This window comes from Balaenoptera borealis (assembly GCF_965194805.1).
Source record: "Balaenoptera borealis genome assembly, chromosome: 12".
NCBI lineage: Eukaryota > Metazoa > Chordata > Mammalia > Artiodactyla > Balaenopteridae > Balaenoptera > Balaenoptera borealis.
Window position 1 is genome coordinate 67993473 of NC_138869.1, and position 19775 is coordinate 68013247.

A 19775-nucleotide genomic window follows, 5' to 3' on the forward strand; every position below is an offset into this window, starting at 1 on the left:
CAAAAGACCACATATTCCTCATTCTCGAAGTCAAGGAGACCTTTCTGACTACACACGTGCAGAAGGACTCCTTGAAGGTCAAAAAGGGAGCAGGCGCCACCCCATAGTAAGTGATGTCAACCTACCCATAGGCCTCTTCGCTAGAATCCATCTTGGCTAAGAGATGCACATGCACACATGGGAGGACCCTTAGATAAACCAAATACAGACTCAGAACCAGGCAAGATGATTGGACAAAGGAAACCCAGAAGAAATGCCCCATATAAGTGATTCAAACTACCACGAGGGTGCTACTCAGTCTCTGAGTCCACCCGTGTATCTATCCACTCTTTTTCCTCCTAATAAACACTTTACTTGTTTCACTACTTTCCGTTTCTTTGTGGAAATTCATTCTCTGCAAAGCCTATGGAACCAGGACCTTGTCACTGGCCACTGGTCTAGAGGCTAGGATTCAGCACTCTCACTGGTGCAGCCTGACTTCAGTCTCTGGCTGAGAACAAAATCCTGCTTCAAGCCGCTGCAGGCTGAGGCCACCTGAGATCACTAATAAGACAAAGGACACAGATGGGACTCAGAGGGTCTGAGATGGAGACACAGTGGAGAATGAGGGGACCACCTGGCCAAGAAATAGGATGTTACCAGTCCTTCTCCCCACTAACTGGTACTTTATACTAGTTAGTCAATGTATCATCTGATACATCAGAAACCCACAGGATTTTTTAAGAACTGTGTTAGCTCAAGCAGAGACATGCCAAAATGAAAAGAGCCTCTGGGTCCTCAAAATTCTATGGGGAGAAAGCAGGGCAAGGTTTCTCAGCTGCATAAACACAAGTCATTTTAATGAAAAAGGCAGGATGTCTCAGAGGCTTCCCAGAGGCTGGCCTGGAGAACCGTGGAGAACTATTCCAAGAAGCTGAGCTAGCAGCACGTGCCCAGCGGATTCTGGAATTGCTGTGGATCGCTGACTGCTCTGTACCTTCTAGCCACTCCCCCCTTTTGAATGCAAGTGTCTACCTCTAGCTTACAGATGTGTGTTGAGTGTGTGTATGTGGGGGGGGGGGGGGAGGGGGAGGAAGGAGATAGAATAACTTCTCTTTCTGATTCACAATCTACACAGTCTGTATCTGCAACCCAGGAACCACACCCAAGGAGCTGTGCCTGAGGGAAAGTTTCTGAAGAGCCCCATCTGAAATTGAACATGATTTAGATGACAAGACGCCATCGTGGGGTGAGGCTTTGGGAGTCCAGAGAGAGGTAGGTGTAAGTACATTTTGCTTGTAAGGGATGTGACTCCTTGAAGACCAGAGAGTACACTGTCATAGCTGGGAGCTTCACCTCCTGGGATTCAGGCCCCTAGGTGGCCAGTCCCCGCCCACATTAAACGTGGTGATTTGCTTTCACTGTTAGAGTAGGGCAGAGGTAACATCACGGCAGTTCTGCGCACAAGCCTCAACAAGGCCAGGCAGCTTCCACTCTGTACTTTGGGGATCCCTGAGCTGCTGTATAAGAATATCAGATGCTCTGCTGGGGAGATCATATGGAAAGGCCATGTGAGGAGGGAAAAGCCCTGGATTACATGAAAAGGAAGAGTGAAGCCTGGACTCCCAGCTGTCCCTCAAGGCGTCAGACAGTGAATGAAGCCGTTTTGGATGTCATAGTCCCAGCTGCCATCCAATTGCAGCTGCAGGAGGGACCCCCAGTGAGACCAGCAGAGCGGTCCAGCTGAGTCCATCAATCTATGGAGTCATCAGCAATGATAGAACTGTTGCTGATTTCAGCCACTACTTCTGGAGTGGTAACAAAACAACATCTTTATAATGTGAATCTACCCCATGAATATGCTCGATCTCTCCTTTATTGGATGTTATTCAGTTTCTCCCCACGACGTTTTGTAGTTTTCTGTGTCATGGTCTTGAACATATTTTTAGTTTGGTTCTTAGACATATGCTTTTTGTATTCTGTTGATAAATAGTATTATGTATAACATTTTATTTTCGAATTGCTTATTGTCAGTTTATAGAAATTTAATTATATGTAGAAATGAACTACATGATTTTGTTTATTGACCATCTATCCAGTGAGCTTGTTCAATTCTCCTATTAATTCTAATAGTTTATCTGTAGACATCTTTGATTTTTCTACCTATGAAATTATATTATATATGAATAATGACAGATTTATTTCTCTTTCTAACCTAATTAGAATTTCGAATTCTAAATCCTAATCTAATCCTTTTTTCCTGTTGCTCTGGCTAGAACCTCTAATATAATGTTGAACTGAAGAAACCATTCTTGTCTTGTTCCTGATTTTAGGGGAAAAGCTTTCAATATTTACCTATTAAATATGATATTACTTGTGGGTTTTTTTTTTTAGATATTTTGGGGAAGGCAAGAGTTTTTATTATAAATGAATGTTGAGTTTTATCAAAAGCTTTATAAAAAATTTTTCTGCATCTACTGAGATAGTCATAATTTTTTTTCTTTTACCTGTTATGGTGGTGAATTTCAACAATGATTTTTAAATTCAAAACCAGTCTCACATATCTGAAATAAACCCAGCTTATCTTTTTAAATCTATCACTGGACTTGATTTGTTATTATTTTTTAGCATTTTTGCATGTATGTTATAAGAGAGAGTGACCTGTAACTTCTTTCCTTGTATGTCATTATCTGGTTTAGGTATCAAGCTTATGTGGGTCTCATAAAAAGTACTTCTTTTGCTATTTTCTGGAAAAGTTTATGTAAGATTGATTTTATTATTTCTTTAAATATTTGGTAGTACTCACTAGTAAATCATCTAAGTTGGGAAAGATTTTCATTATAGGTTCAGTTCCTTTAACAGATGTAGATTTATTATTTTTCTTTTTTTTTATTTGAAGTATAGTTGATTTACAGTGTTGTGTTAGTTTCAGGTGTACAGCAAAGTGATTCAGTTATACTTATACAGATGTAGATTTAAATCCTATTTCTTACTGTGCCCGTTTAGGTACACTGGGTTTTCTAGGAATTTGTCCATATTTAAATTTTCAAAATTATTGGCATAAAATTATTCACATAGACATCTTATGATCTTTTCAATGACTTCATTCCTGAAATTTTTTATTTGCATGTTCTCTCCCTCTATCTCTCTCTCTCTCTTCTTGATTAGACTGGCCAGGTGTTCGTCAACTTAATAGTCTTTTCTTTTAAATGACAGAAATTTTAGATCAGACAAACTTCATTGTGTGTTTGTTTTGTTTTCTACTTTGTTCTTTATTATTTACCTTCTCTACTTTCTTTGAGTTTTCTGTTCTGTTTCTAACTTCTTGAAATGGAGACTTAGATCATTCATTTTCAGTTTTTCTACTTCTCTAGTAGATGCAATTAAACCTATAAATTTCCCTTGAAGCATAGCTTTGGATGCAGCCTACAAGTTTTTGTTTGTTTGTTTGTTTTTAATTTATTTAATTTATTTATTATCTTCGGCTGCGTTGGGTCTTTGTTGCTGCACATGGGGTTTCTCTAGTTGCGGCGAGCGGGGGCTACTCTTCGTTGTGGTGCACGGGCCTCTCATTGTGGTGGCCTCTCTTGTTGTGGAGCACAGGCTCTAGGTGCGTGGGCTTCATTAGTTGCGGCACGTGGGCTCAGTAGTTGTGGCTCACAGGCTCAGTTGCTCCACGGCATGTGGGATCTTCCCGGACCAGGGCTTGAACCCGTGTCCCCTGCATTGGCAGGCAGATTCCTATCCACTGTGCCACCAGGGAAGCCCCAGCCTACAAGTTTTGATGTCTCATATTTTCAATACATTCAATTTAAAATATATTCAAATTCCTACTGTGATTTTTGATTTGATCCTCTGGGTTATTTAGTAATGTAGCATTAATTGTTAAAATTGTGGGATTTTCATATTGGTGTATTTTCATATTGGTATATTTATTAGCAGCTTAATTACATTGTGGTCTGAGAACATTCTCTGCACTGTTTGTTTCTGATGTTTGTTAAGACTTCCTTGATGGCCAAGTATATGGTCAAATTTTTTATAATGTTCTATATGTACTTGGAAAAAAATGTGTAGTCTGCAGTTGTTGGGTGCATTTTCTAATATGTATATGTCAATTATGTCAAACTTGTTAATCATGTTGCTTAAATCCTCACATTTTTACTATTTTTTGTCTGCTCATTCTATTTATATCCTTTAGCAAGGGACAGTCTCTACGGTACTCTACAGTACAGTACTATACAGACTTATCTAGTATCCACAAGTGAAGATCCTAGATAAGTCTTACTTTTCCTCCCAAAGCTTAGCTATTTAAGACATGGTTAGAAATCAGGTGCGTGTGATTCCATACAATTTATTGTCCTGACTGGCATGTTTTATAGGCATCATGGGATGGAGTACCTCTCCATCAACTGAAGACACTTAACTAGAGCAAGTAAAACAAAACCAGAAACGCAGCATAGCTGCATCAGAAAGCTTTTCAGTTCCTGGTTTGTGTTCTAACTTGTCCTGAAGTGCATAATGAAGAGAGTCTGACAGGATGGTCAGGACGGGGACACTGAGACAACACTGTCACTGAGAAAAGTCACGTGACAAGTGCTCATAGTACAAATCCTAATATTCCATTTGCGGCACTGACACTAAGATTAAATTAAGACTGCACCTGCGGAAAACACGGCTGTGCTGGGATGCTCCTCCTAAGGGATGTTTGTGTGTCTAAGCTGAATGTTTTCAACATCTCTTTCCAGTTGCTCAACAAAGGATTAATGTACATTACTCCATTTAATGTGATTAATGTCTCAGAAATATATCTTATTCTAGAATTCATAAAAGACCCTGACTTCCTATCGAAAGGCCTTCAAAAAACAAGGTAAAGAACATAAAATCATATCTAAGTATAAAAATTGAAATTTTAATTTAGATATTGGATTCAATAACGAATCTTGGTCAATGAATGTTTACTTTAAAAGAAAATTCATGCACCGCAGCCTTCCTACTAATGGTAGGAGACTACATAGCTATTTAAAATATTGAATTAATGCAAATTAAGTTGTAAATGTGGATGCCCTTCACTTAGTACAAATATTTTACCCTTCCTCTATTCTCAGAAATATTTTGTGTTAGGCCATCATGGACAAATCTGTTCCCTTTATGGACTCACTTTTCAAATCATTGTAAAAGAAGGGAAATAAACTACTTAGCTTATATGATTATTATGAAAATAAGGTGAAATCAAGTAAACAATATTTTAAAAGTATAAAGAATATGCAGTTATTAATCAGTAATATTATAAGAAAAAGAAGACTCAAAAAAATTCCAAAGAGTTCTTTTTCTTTTGAGACTATCATATAAATACATATACACCTGGATGTGTATATACTTTCTTGTTAACTTGAAGCCGCCGTATAGATCTATACGTAAAAAAAGTGGATGGGAATTTTACAATTAAAGCTAGAGATTTTTCTATTAACATACCAAGAACTTTCTTTGTTTCTAAAACCATAACAGCAAATTTTATATTTATTATACCAGAACGTAATTAGTGGTTGTTCAAGTGAACACACAGGGAATCATGTAAAAATAACAGGTGCAAGAACTCATAGAGTCATTAATTGCAGAGGCTCTGAGGATTTGGAACAAGAGGCACAAAATAACCGAGAAGCAGGCATTCCAGGTATCCGTGTGGCTCATGTGGGCGCTTTGAATTATTTGATGTGGGAGATGACAGCTTGTCTAAAGACAGGGCCAAGCAGGACAGCTGGCTTGAGGATTAGCCGCATGTGAGAGGCTGGGGATTGGAGAAGAGCAGAGGTAGGATCAGAGCACCGGGTAGAGCCAACTCTGGCACAGCTGGACTCTGGGTTCTGAAACCATGTGTCTGCTCTCGTTTCTCACTTGGGTTCCCGCCGCCAGTTGAACTGCAGACTGTCTTCCTGCCCTGGCTCTTCTCGTAACTGATTTCTTCTCATGGTTTAGGGTCAGCTCATTGTTGCTTCTTCATAGAAGCTGATGCCTCCCCAGCTCTCCGTCTATTTCTCTGCAGCCTTTATCACCATCTGCAACTATGTTACTTAATCATTTGTCTACTGTTCACTGTGTGCTGCTACCTATCAGAAGATAAGCTTTATAAGAGGAGTAACTGTATCCCCAGCAGTTTCTGGGTCACTTTAGTAAACATGAATCAAGTAACTGATGGATGGATGGATGGACAAAGAAAAATATTCATCTCCAAGGTCCCCTTCAGCTGTACGATTTTTCTACTACTTGTGTGTGTGTGTGTATCACTGAATCACTTTGCTGTACACCTGAAACTAACACAACATTGTAAATCAACTATACTTCAATAAAAAACAGAAATCTTGATCAAGATAAATAAAAGTAAATCATAAACACACTGTAGTGAGCAGCAGAATAGCAAAGACAAAGACTTCTTTACCAACCAAAAGTCAGAGGGAAAAGTCAGATTACGCAAAATGTACAATGAAAAGATTGATATAAGAATTCTCAACAGCAACACTGTACATCAGAAGACAGTATACTCCTATCTTCAAAGGGCTGAGATAATAGAGTCATCAACCTAAAACTCTGTGCCGGACTGAACTATCATTAAAATAATGATAATAATCGAGAGTGTACCCCTAACAGACCTTATTATTCCAGGAAGAAAAAAATTGAACTCAGAAGGAAGGACTGAGATACAAAAATGTATAGTAAGCAAATAAATCACTAACTATTTAGATAATTCTTTTAGATAGGCCTTGATGGTATAAAGCAGCATAATAACTATATTGACTCGTGGTTATAAAAAAAGGATGGAGTTATGACAAGACAGAGGAGACTGTTGGCTGAGAATGCTCTAAAGTCTATTAGGAGGTAGAGGCATTTGTTAACCTGGGACTTTGAAAGTCACATATGTGTGATCAGACTGTAACCATCACCACCAAGAGAAATGAAATATATAGTTGTCAAATCAACAGGTACTCTCAAAAAGCTTGTGGTTGAGTGCAGCTAACAAGGTATTTCACCGCACTAGAGCTGATATTCTGCCTTTTTTGTGAAAGGCCTCCCCCTCCAACAGACCCAGGAGTTCTTTCCTCTCTCTTCTTTGGTGTCATGTCCTTTTCCTTTAGCGCAAATTTTCATGGCCTGTGCCATGGGGCCATGTCCTGTGCCTTCCTCACTATTGCATCCCAGGGCCTGGTACCCACAGGCACTCATGTTCGTAGAATGAATGGATGCAACTTGCTCAAGGCCACACAGTGCCAAGTGGCAGACGAAGATGAGGACCCAGATCTTTGCAGGCTCAAGCTTGTTTTGAAAAAATTGTCGCGTCTGAAAAATGCTGTGTCCCATGAAAACAGTAGCTGTTGGATTAAAGCAAGAAGAAATCCCTCTGAGATCAAAAATCAAATTTGATCAGAGAAATTCACATGGGTAACTATTGTCAGTCTTCTGTTGGTAACTTTGCAGGTGATGCTGGCAGTAGAGCAGAGTCCTAGAACAGGCTGTCAGAGCAACTGAGTCGTCCAGGAAGAACTTGACCATATTCATCCCAGGGCAGCCTCCACAGGGGCACGACCCCAGGGGACGGAGAGGATCCCTGCCCACCAGATTGTCACCACTAGGGATAAAGACCCCTCGTTAAATGCAGTGCACCTCCCGGCCTGCCGGTGATCAGCTGAAGAGGGGGCAGGTGGGAGCGCTGCAAATTTGCTCCTGGAAGTTTCTGCACTGAATGAGCCAGGAAGGAAAGGAATTGAGGGAAGGGGAGAAGAGCGGGTGAGAAACTAGAAGGTGATGGAAGACGCCAAGTACTTGTTCCACAATTCCGCCTGGGGCTACCTCTGCGCAGATCTTCAGCCTCAATACCCACATTTTAAACTGGGAAACACCACACAACAAGATTAAAGGCTGGGCAAGAACTGGGGCATCTTTCGAGATTCTCTGAAGGGCAGCAGACAACTGAGTTAGAAGGAATCACTCAGACTCACGGCTCTGCTGTCCACGTGGTATTTTCTCCTGCCCTTTCCTATCAGTCAAGCACCAAGGGAAGCAGATAGAGAAGGAAACTGACCCCAAAGTCAGCTCCCTTCAAGAGGAGGAGGGCAGTCAAGGGAAGGAAGGAGTGGGGCAGCTCTGGACAGGAGGGGAAGGAGGTGCTGAGGATGAGAGCTTTTGTTTGGGTTCATGGCTAAATTGAGTTACCATCGAGGTGGGAGTCATGCTACATCCAGGTACATAGGCCTTGGGTACAAGATTCAAGTTCTTAAATAGAACCCATGCCTCCACTTAAACAAGAGTTTCTCTCCTTAACCTGCCTCCCACATAGAGGACCATCAGCAAGGAAACACACTCTGCTAGAAAGACTAAAGGAGGTTAGGGTGTGTGTGTGTGTGTGTGCGTGTGTGTGTGTGTGTGTGTGTGTGTGTGTTATCAAGAATGGTCTGGGGACTTGGGGCAGCAGGAATATGTAGCATTTCTGTCACACTGGAGTGACTAAAGTTAATGTTCTACTCCATCCTTCAACTCTGAGGTACAAGGTGAAGTCCTCCTTTTGCATTAATTAATCCTTGACATTTTTCACAAGATTGTGGAGCTTTACCAGAAAGGGACTTCATAACTGTCATAACATTTTAATGTCCCTGGGCCTGGAACGCAGTGGAGCCCTACCGGTTCCCAAGGAGATTTTTTTCTACAATTAGCATTTCGGTCAAAGCCTTAATGCTGCAAAAAGAAAGCAGAACGTGAACAAAGACTTCCCAAGACACCAGTTCTGACTCTAGCTCCCTGGGGTGCTGAAGTCGGTTGTGATCTAGCCCTGAAATCAGAGCTTTGTCTCTTAAGCCTTGCTGTCTCTACTTGTTCAAAATGCATGGACTAATACTTTCATCTGTGAATACTTGCATTTTTCCAGGTGCCTTACTTTACACATTTTCTGAGGGGAAGTCTGTTTTCTCCCACATAGGTTTGAAGTGAGAAGAATCCAGTTCATCGCTACACATTTCCTTAGACTGGATCAGGGTATGGAGCTACCAGCGTTTGCCTGTGAGCTACTGCTATAAAGAAGCCCCGGGTTTCCCTGGTGGCGCAGTGGTTGAGAATCTGCCTGCCAATGCAGGGGACACGGGTTCGAGCCCTGGTCTGGAAAGATCCTACATGCCACGGAGCAACTAGGCCCGTGAGCCACAACTACTGAGCCTGCGCGTCTGGAGCCTGTGCTCCGCAACAAGAGAGACCACGATAGCGAGAGGCCCGCGCACCGCGATGAAGAGTGGCCCCCACTTGCCGCAACTAGAGAAAGCCCTCGCACAGAAACGAAGACCCAACACAGCCAAAAAAAAAAAAAAAAAAGAACCCCTATCACACTCACATTAGTTAAAAAAAAAAAAAAAAAAGAAGCCCCTTGCAAACGTTACCTGTCAGACTGCTGTCACGTCTTCGTTGATAGCAGACACTTGGCGTTAGCGAATCAACCACTGGGTTAATGAGAACTCAGACTCGCAGCCTCTCCTCAGCTCATAGAATAAACACTGTTTTCCTTTGGCCTAATTACTAGATGTTCTTAAACATCATCATTTTGTAAAAGAAACCAGGACTACAAATTACTTCGTGAACCACACCGTGGGAACTCAAAAATGTGCCTGCAGTTTGGAGATGGTGTTTGTAACAGTCCGTAAGGCACAGCGCTGGTCACGGGCAGCAGGCACTCTCTGCGGATACCGTGTTATTTCCCGCAATGTCCCTCATTGTCCGCACAACCCCTACCTAAAAAAAGGTCAGATGGGAATCAGAATGTCTTTTTCCTTTATCAACACATTTTGTGTGGTCGGGTCCATAAAGCTGCTGGCCTCAGGGATAATCTAGATTTCTTCCCCAAAGCCCCACAACCGATTTCTCTTGTCATGATTAAATGAAAAAATTCAACAAACAAAAAGTCATCACACCACCACCACCATGAACAACAACAAAACTCAGAGACTTACTTTTGTAACTTTCTTAGGTAAACAACAAGGTCCTACTGTATAGCACAGGGAACTATATTCAATATCTTGTAATAAACTGTAATGGAAATGGAAAGAAAGAATATAGATACATACATATGTGTGTATAACCGAATTGCTTTGCTGTACCCCTGAAGCTAACACAATATTGCAAATGAACTATGCTTCGATTTAAAAAAAGAAAAGTAATTTTCTTTAACTCAGTGAAGCCTGATGAAATACCTCAGGGTTCAGAGTGGGTCAGTTATGTTGAATTATAATTATAGAATTTTATTTGAATATTTAGCCTAAAGGAGCCTTGCCTAGTCAGATCTGCACAGGTGCCCCTATACCAATGGGAGAATATCTGGAATTGGGAAGAAAGAAGCGGCCTATGGGTTGCTGCTGGGACCCCCAACATTTAGAGTGGTGAGGACTGGTCTTAAACACAAAATCTCCTGCTGAGTATGCCTGCAGACCCTGACCATAGGATCCCTCACATCTTCTGGAAAAGAGCAAAAGAACGCTGAGAGAACAGCCAGATATGTCATACACAGGTTGTTACACAGGCTGGCATTCCAATACAACCGTGGAGAGCTTATTATTATTATTCTACTACTATTGTTATTATTATTATTATCACTACTACTACAGAGTGATAATTCCTGAAGGTATTCTTTGGAGGGGTCCTGAGGTGCGGCCACCACTAGAGGGCGCCGCAGACCCTTTCGTGTTAAGCACTGTCCCCGGAGCAGAAGTGGGAACCAACGGCTAAGGGCGGGGCGGACCTTACTTCCACTCAGGACTCTCTTCATCCCTTAACTCGCATCCCACTGTGGGAGTCACCTCTGAAGGCGAGGGGCGGCGGGGTGGCCAGGCAAGCACTACTTGAATTGCTTTGAAATTCAATATTTCTTTGGAAGAAAAGAGTCTTGCCTTTGATAAATTTTATTCATTAAAATATTCCAGCCCTTTGCATGCGCCGAGGCTGTGCTGGCCTCGGACCCCAGCGCCTCTTGGACACTTCCTGCCGCAGGTGTATGATGGCGAGGCCGACAAGTGAGTTCATCAGGAGACTGCAACGTCCTAAAGGCAACGTGAGGGAACTCGGGGGAAGGGGGTGTAAGTCAGATGGGGGGTGAGCCAGCAGGCAGTGTGTCCCCAAGGCCTCAGTGTGCTGAGGCTCAGAGACCAGATCAGAAATCACCGGGTGAAGGAGAAAAACCAGGCAGGCACAGAGATGGCTTTTTGACAAAGTGCTTTCAGTATAACAGAATACATGACAGAAAACCAAAATCCAAATGCAAAATAAGAGAAAAAGCCCATAGCTGGTAGCTCGCAAAAAACCCACCAAAAAAAAAAAAAAACCCTGTTCTTTTAACCAGAAACTTTTCTAGTTTTCAGGTTTGGGATTAAAAACAATCTAGGAAGAAAACAACGGCATAACCACTCTGGCCTGAGATAAGGCATTGGAATATCATCTTTAGAGTGTGTGCCGTCCCCAGGGGGTGACAGGGCTGCTGGCTGGTAGTGGGGACGTTTCCTCAGAGGAGTCATGTGAGAATATGTCCCCACTTCTCCAAAACGTCCACCTAATCCTCCCGAAGTGCAGGAGTGCTAAGTGCTCAGGTTCGCAATCCTGGCCACTGACACCTTCAGATCACTCGGGGAACTTCTGAAAAACACAAATGTCCTACCTGCTGCCCCTCCCCCGGTCCAATTTAATTTCTGAAGATTCTCTAGATGATTCTAACGTGAAGTCAGGGTGGAGACCTCTTGAGTTATATGCAGATGACATTTCATAGGGAAAACACAAAATTCCAATTCAGGATACCCACCACATCCTTTTCTTCTCTAGAGCACCAGGAATGGATTAAATCCTCTATCTAACTTTTACTTGCACCTTCAACACCTGAGATGGTTTGTAGGTAAAATCTGTTTTCACAAAGAAAGTAGTATTAAAATTAAAATGAATACATAAAGGGTAGCAAGGGTGCCAAAATATTTATTTTTATTGTTCTTATGAGTCACCTTTTAATCCCCCTCAGATGGGCATCTGACAACTCCTCCCTTTGGTCCTTCTTTTGCGCTTTCTTCAGGATGCTCTGAGGACCTCCCTGCCCTTTCCTGGGGGTCCCAGCCTCATCTCTGAACAGTAGACTGAGATGCCCCCATCTCTGAAGCTCCCTCTCGGCTGCATCTGGGACTTTGGGCGGCAGCCTCTATTGAGCTTATGAAGTATGTGTGCTGACCGTGAGCAACTTAGAATTTTTCATCTCAGAGCATCTTCAAGACTGACAAGCCTTCCTTTTGCCACCATTCATCTCCTCTCATTATTATGCTAACACATTCCTTAATTTTTTCCTGTTACGTTGTCATTGAAATAATTTTTCCCTGTGATGATTCATTTTACTTAGCAGCTTGACTGGGCTGTGAGATGCCCAGATAATCGGGTTAAACGTTATTTCCAGGTGTCTGTGAGGGTGTTTCCGGGAGAGAGAAGCATTTGAGTTGGTGGGCTGAGTAAAGCAGACTGTCCTCCCCAATGTGGATGGGGCCCACTGGGGCCTGTTGAAAACCTAAACAGAGTAGAAGGCAGAGGAAGGTTGAATTCTACCTCTGTGCCTGACTGCTTGAGCTGAGATCCGGGTCTTCTCCTACCCTTGGATTGGTACTTACACCATCGGCCCTCCTGGTTCTCAGACCTTCAGTTGCTGACTGGAATTACACCACCAGCTTTCCTGGGGTTCCAGAAGGCAGATCCGGGGACTTCTCAGCTTCCATAACTGCATGAGCCAACTCCGTATAATAAATTTCTATCTCTAATATATATAGTATAATTAATCTATATTTATATTTATACATAAAATCTCTTATTTCTTCTCTGGCTGACTAATGCACTCCCCATCAGGAGAGAGTGTGAGAAAGATACAGGCAGTGGTGAAGAGGAGGACCCTGGCCCTGCCACAGCTCCCTGACAACTTGCAATCAGCCACCACTGTGCTGAATTGGAGACTCCATCAAGGGGCTGGATCCCATCATGGTTACTTGCAAAGTGGCATGTTCTTTGCAGCTGGATGCCCTACATTTTTTAAGCACTTTAACTCAAACTAGGGTCCAAGACGGCTGCTGCCCATTAAAGTTGATCCTCTTCTGGCAAGAAACAAGAATTCGAGCAAGAACTCTCAGGACTGGAAGGGAAAGGTTGAGAAACAAAGAGGGCTGAAGGATTCATCCCTGGCAGCCCGGTGCAGCTGGAAGGCAGAGCAGCCGCTGTGCCTACACCTTTGTGTCACTAGAGGGCGGGGTTATTTCGGCTGCAGCAGCAGTGTTGGCCCAGGGTTTGCACCAACACTTGATAAATGTATATAATCCTAAAAATAAACGCCCCACATTCTGTGATATCTTACATTAAAAGCAACATGGCTCATGGAGGAAAAAAAGAGAGAGGCAGGCAACTCAATCAATGCGACTCTAGGAACAAACAAAATACTGATTCTCATAAAAATATAAATGGTTGGAGCCACATATTACATGCCAAAAAAATAAGAAATACAATGGTCAATAGAGAGCTTTAGTAGAACAGGTGAAAGTAGCCTGACTGAGGAGGATGAGGAAGGGGTGTAGAACAAGGACCCCGAATATTCATAGGCTGCTGCTGGAGATGCAGCCACAGCCGAGGCTGTGTGTGAAATACGGTGGGGCCGGAAGTGATGCTCTTGTCCTTTGTGCTTTGTTTTGCACGAAGATGGAGGGGACTCATGCAGTTAGCACTTCTAAGACAGAACAAATAACCAAACTGGGTAAGAATTCGGGGTGAATGCATTTCCTCTCATTATGGAATTTCTCCACCACAGGGTCAGGGGAAGCTGACAAAGCATTCACATCCTGGGGGCAGAAATCTTGTCTGAGCCAAAGAGACTTCCACATTTCCAATTTACTGACATTTCTCAATTTACAGCCATGGTCAGCGATGACTCGTGTGTAGGAAGCAGGCACAACAGATCAGCTTTGCCTGGGCTCCCAGGACAGCCCTTTCTTCCCATGCTAGTTTCTGGTTTGTTTTTATTTTTAAGATTTTTGCCTTTAGGGATTGCCTTAGTAGCTTGGAAGTTCAGCAACACCTGGAAAGGTTAGTTTGCTGGAATTTATCCCCCTTGTGAATGGTTTTAGTAGGGTGGCATTTCCAAACGCCTGGCTCTCTCATCCTCTCTCTTCCAGCTTGTCCAGCCCTCTCTTCACCCCTCTGTGCTCTGGGAGACGCTGGGTTAGTTCACTGAGAAGTTCGGTCACAACAGTGGCCTTAAAATAACCACAGAGGGGCTTCCCTGGTGGCGCAGTGGTTGAGAATCTGCCTGCCAATGCAGGGGACACGGGTTCGAGCCCTGGTCTGGGAAGATCCCACATGCCACGGAGCAGCTGGGCCTGTGAGCCACAATTACTGAGCCTGCGCATCTGGAGCCTGTGCTCCGCAACAAGAGAGGCTGCAATAGTGAGAGGCCTGTGCACCGTGATGAAGAATGGCCCCTGCTTGCCACAACTAGAGAAAGTCCTCCCACAGAAACAAAGACCCAACACAGCCATAAATAAATAAATATTAAAAAAAAAATCACAACCCTAAGAAGTACAGAAAATATTAAAAAAATAATAAAATAACCACAGAGCCAAAGCCAAGATGATACAGAGTACTGAAAAACAAGGAGATAAAAAGGAGCAAGAAATCCCTGGCATAAAGGGCCAACACTCCTTCCCCGAAAAAGATAAGAATGAAATGACCCTTCAAGGGTTTCAAAGATAATCTCATATATTACACATATATTACATATATTTTACAGTGTCACATTACCCACAAAATCATGGAGTATCACACTAGACACCTTATCCTGGATTTCTCACTGTATCAAGCAGAAGCTAAGATCAGAATCAAATGAGACATCACTTACATAGATCAGTTGATGTAATAGCAGAAAGTGCTAGAAGGCTTCAGCAGAGCCCCAAAACTCTGACACTACTGCTGGAATCAAGATGAAGCCCATCCCACATGTAAACTGGTGCAACCACTATGGAGATTCCTTAAGAATCTAAAAATAGAGTTACTATATGATCCAGCAATCCCACTCCTGGGCATATATCTGGAGAAAACTCAAATTCGAAAAGATACATGTGAGGCAACCTTCAAGACGGCGGAGGAGTAAGATGTGGAGATCCCCTTCCTCCCCACAAATACATCAAAACTACATCTACATGTGGAACAGCTCCTACAGAACACCTACTGAACACTGGCAGAAGACCTCAGACTTCCCAAAAGGCAAGAAAATCCCCACAAACCTGGGTAGGGCAAAAGAAAAAAGAAATAACAGAGACAAAAGAATAGGGACGGGACCTGCACCAGTGGGAGGGAGCTGTGAAGGAGGAAATGTTTCCACACAGTAGGAAGGCCCTTCGTGGGCGGAGACTGCAGGTGGCGGAGGGGGGGAAGCTTTGGAGCCACGGAGGAGAGCACAGCCACAGGGGTGCGGAGGGAAAAGCGGAGAGATTCCCGCACAGAGGATCAGTGTTGACCAGCACTCACCAGCCTGAGAGGCTTGTCTGCTCACCCACCAGGGCGGGTGGGGGCTGGGAGCTGAGGCTCAGGCTTCGGAGGTCAGATCCCAGGGAGAGGACTGGAGTTGGCTGCATGAACACAGCCTGAAGGGGGCTAGTGCGCCACAGCTAGCCGGGAGGGAGTCCGGAATAAAGTCTGGACCTGCCAGAGAGGGAAGAGACCATTGTTTTGGAGTGCGCAAAGAGAGGGAATTCCTGCTCTGTGTGCCCGCAGATGGCAGAGCGCTGCCTAAGTGAGCTCCAGAGAGGGGTGCAAGCCGTGACTGTCATCTCAGATCCCAGAGGCAGGCATGGATTGCTACCGCTGTCGCGGCTGCCACCAAGGATCCTGTGTGCAAGCGCAGGTCACTACCCACACCCTCCAGGGAGCCTGTGCAGCACCCCACTGCCAGGGTCCTGTGATCCAAGGACAACTTCCCCAGGAGAACACACGGTGCGCCTCAGGCTGTTGCAACTTCACGCCAGCCTATGCTACTGCAGACACTCCCGGCATCCCAATTATGACTACTGTACCTCTCCCTCTCCCCAGCCTGAGTGAGCAAGAGGGCCCTAATCAGCCACTGCTTTAACACCCTCTTGTCCGGGTGGGGAACAGATGCCTGAGGGCAGCCTATGTGCAGAGGCAGGGCCAAAATCAAGGCTGAACCCCAGGAGTGGTGCGAACAAAGAAGAGAATGGCAAATCTCTCCTAGCAGCCTCAGAAGCAGTGGATAAAATCCCTGCAAACAGCGCGGTAAACCCTGCATCTGTGGAATACCTGAATAGACAACGATTGTTCTCACAATTGAAGTGGTGGACTTTGGGGGCAACTGTGGACTTGGGGTTTGCTTTCTGTGTCTGATTTGTTTTTGGTTTTATGTTTATCTTAGTTCAGTTTTTAGTGTTTGTTTTCATTTGTGGGTTTGTTTATTGGTTTGGTTGCTCCCTTCCTTTTTTTTTTTTTCTCTTTTTGTATGTGTGTGTATGTTTCTTTTTGTGTAATTTTGTCTGTTTAGTTTTGCTTTTACCGTTTCTCTTGGGGTTCTGTCCATTCGTTGTTTGGTTTTTTTTTAAATTCCTTTTCTTCTGTGCCATGTGGCTGGCAGGGCGTTCGTGCTCCAGCAGGGTATCGGGCCTGAGCCTCTGAGGTGGGAGAGCCAAGTCCAGGACTTTGGACCACCAGAGACCTCCCGGCCTGATGTAATATTAATCAACAATAGCTGTCCCAGAGATCTCCATCTCAACACTAATACGCAGCTCCACCCAATGGCCAGCAAGCTCCAGTGCTGGATGCCCCATGTCAAACAACTAGCAAGACAGCAACACAACCCCACCCATTAGCAGACAGGCTGCATAAGCTCATACTAAGTTCACAGACACGCCAAAACACACCACTGGACGTGGCCCTGCCCACCAGAGGGAGAAGATCCAGACCCACTCACCAGAACACAGGCACCAGTCCCGCCCACTAGGAAGCCTACACAAACCACTGAACCAACTTCACCCACTGGCGGCAGACACCACAAGTAAGAGGAACTATGAACCTGCAGCCTGCAAAAAGGAGACCCCAAACACAGTAAGTTAAACAAAATGGGAAGACAGAGAAATATGCACCAGATGAAGGAGCAAGGTAAAAACCCACTAGATCTAACAAATGAAGAGGAAATAGGCAGTCTACCTGAAAAAGAATTCAAAGTAATGATAGTAAGGATGATCCAAATCTCAGAAATAGAATGGAGAAAATACAAGAAATGTTTAACAAAGACCTAGGCGAATTAAAGAGCAAACAAACAATAATGAACAACACAATAAATGAAATTAAAAATACTCAAGAAGGAAGCAATAGCAGAATAAGTGAGGCATAAGAATGGATAAGTGACCTGGAAGATAGAATAGTGGAAATAACTGCTGCAGAGCAGAAAAAAGAAAAAAGAATGGAAAGAATTGAGGACAGTCTCAAAGACCTCTGGGACATTAAATGCACCAACATTCGAATTATAGGCGGCCTAGAAGCAGAAGAGTGAAATAAAGGGTCTAAGAAAATATTTGAAGAGATTATAGTCAAAAACTTCCCTAACATGAAAAAGGAAACAGTCACCCAAGTCTAGGAAGCGCAGAGAGTCCCATACAGGATAAATACAAGGAGAAACATGCCAAGACACATATTAATCAAACTACTAAAAATTAAATACAAAGAAAAATATTAAAAGCAGCAAGGGAAAACAACAAATAACATACAAGGGAATCCCCATAAGGTTAACAGCTGATCTTTCAGCAGAAACTCTACAAGCCAGAAGGCAGTGGCAGGACATATTTAAAGTGATGAAAGGGAAAAACCTACAACCAAGATTACTCTACCCAGCAAGGATCTCGTTCAGATTCAACAGAGAAATTAAAATCTTTACAGACAAGCAAAATTAAGAGAATTCAGCACCACCAAACCAGCTTTACAACAAATGCTAAAGGAATTTCTCTAGGCAGGAAACACAAGAGAAGGAAAAGACCTACAAAAACAAATGCAAAACAATTAAGAAAATGGTAATGGGAACATATGTATTGATAATTACCTTAAATGTAAATGGATTAAATGCTCCAACCAAAAGACACAGACTGGCTGAATGGATACAAAACCAAGATCCATATGTATGCTGTCTACAAGAGACCCACTTCAGACCTAGGGACACATACAGGCTGAAAATGAGGAGATGGAGAACGATATTCCATGCAAATGGAAATCAAAAGAAAGCTGGAGTAGCAATACTCATATCAGACAAAATAGACTTTAAAATAAGGACTATTACAAGAGACAAAGAAGGACACTACATAATGATCAAGGGATCAATCCAAGAAGAAGATATAACAATTGTAAATATTTATGCACCCCACATAGGAGCACCTCAGTACATAAGGAAAATGCTAACAGCCATAAAAGGGGAAATCGACAGTAACACAATAATAGTAGGGGACTTTAACACCCCACTTACACCAATGAACAGATCATCCAAAATGAAAATAAACAAGGAAAAACAAGCTTTAAATGACACATTAGACGAGATGGACTTAACTGATATTTATAGGACATTCCATCCAAAAAACAACAGAATACACTTTCTTCTCAAGTGCACATGGAACATTCTCCAGGATAGATCATATCTTGGGTCACACATCAAGCCTTGGTAAAGTTAAGAAAATTGAAATCATATCAAGTATCTTTTCTGACCACAACACTATGAGAGTAGATATCAATTAAAGGAAAAAAAAACTGTAAAAAATACACACACATAGAAGCTAAACAATACACTACTTAATAACCAAGAGATCACTGAAGAGATCAAAGAGGAAATCAAAGAATACCTAGAAACAAATGACAATGAAAACACGATGACCCAAAACCTATGGGATGCAGCAAAAACTGCTATAAGAGGGAAGTTTATACCAATACAATCCTACCTCAAGAAACAAGAAAAATCGCAAATAAGCAACTTAACCTTACACCTAAAGCAATTAGAGAAAGAAGAACAAAAAAACCCTAAAGATGGGACTTCCCTGGTGGCACAGTGGTTAAGAATCTGCCTTCCAATGCAGGGGACACGGGTTCGAGCCCTGGTCCGGGAAGATCCCACATGCCTTGGAGCAACTAAGCCCGTGCACCACAACTACTGAAGCCTGCGTGCCTAGAGCTCATGCTCCAGAACAAGACAAGTCACCGCAATGAGAAGCCCATGCACCACAACGAAGAGTAGCCCCCGCTCGCTGCAACTGGAAAAGCCTGCATGCAGCAACAAAGACCCAACACACCCATAAACAAATAAATAAATAAATAAATAATTTATATATATTAAAAAAAAACCAAAGTTAACAGAAAGAAAGAAATCATAAAAATCAGTCAGAATTAAATCAAAAAGAAATGAAGGAAACAATAGCAAAGATCAATAAAACTAAAAGTTAGTTCCTTGAGAAGATAAACAAAATTGATAAACCACTAGCCAGACTCATCAGGAAAAAAAAGAAGACTCAAATCGAGAGAATGAAAAATGAAAAAGGAGAAGTAACAACTGACACTGCAGAAATACAAAGGATCATGAGAGATTACTACAAGCAGCTATATGCCAATAAAGTGGACATCCTGGAAGAAATGGACAAATTCTTAGAAAAGTACAACCTTCCAAGACTGAACAAGGAAAAAATAGAAAATATGAACCGACCAATCACAAGGACTGAAATTGAAACTGTGAT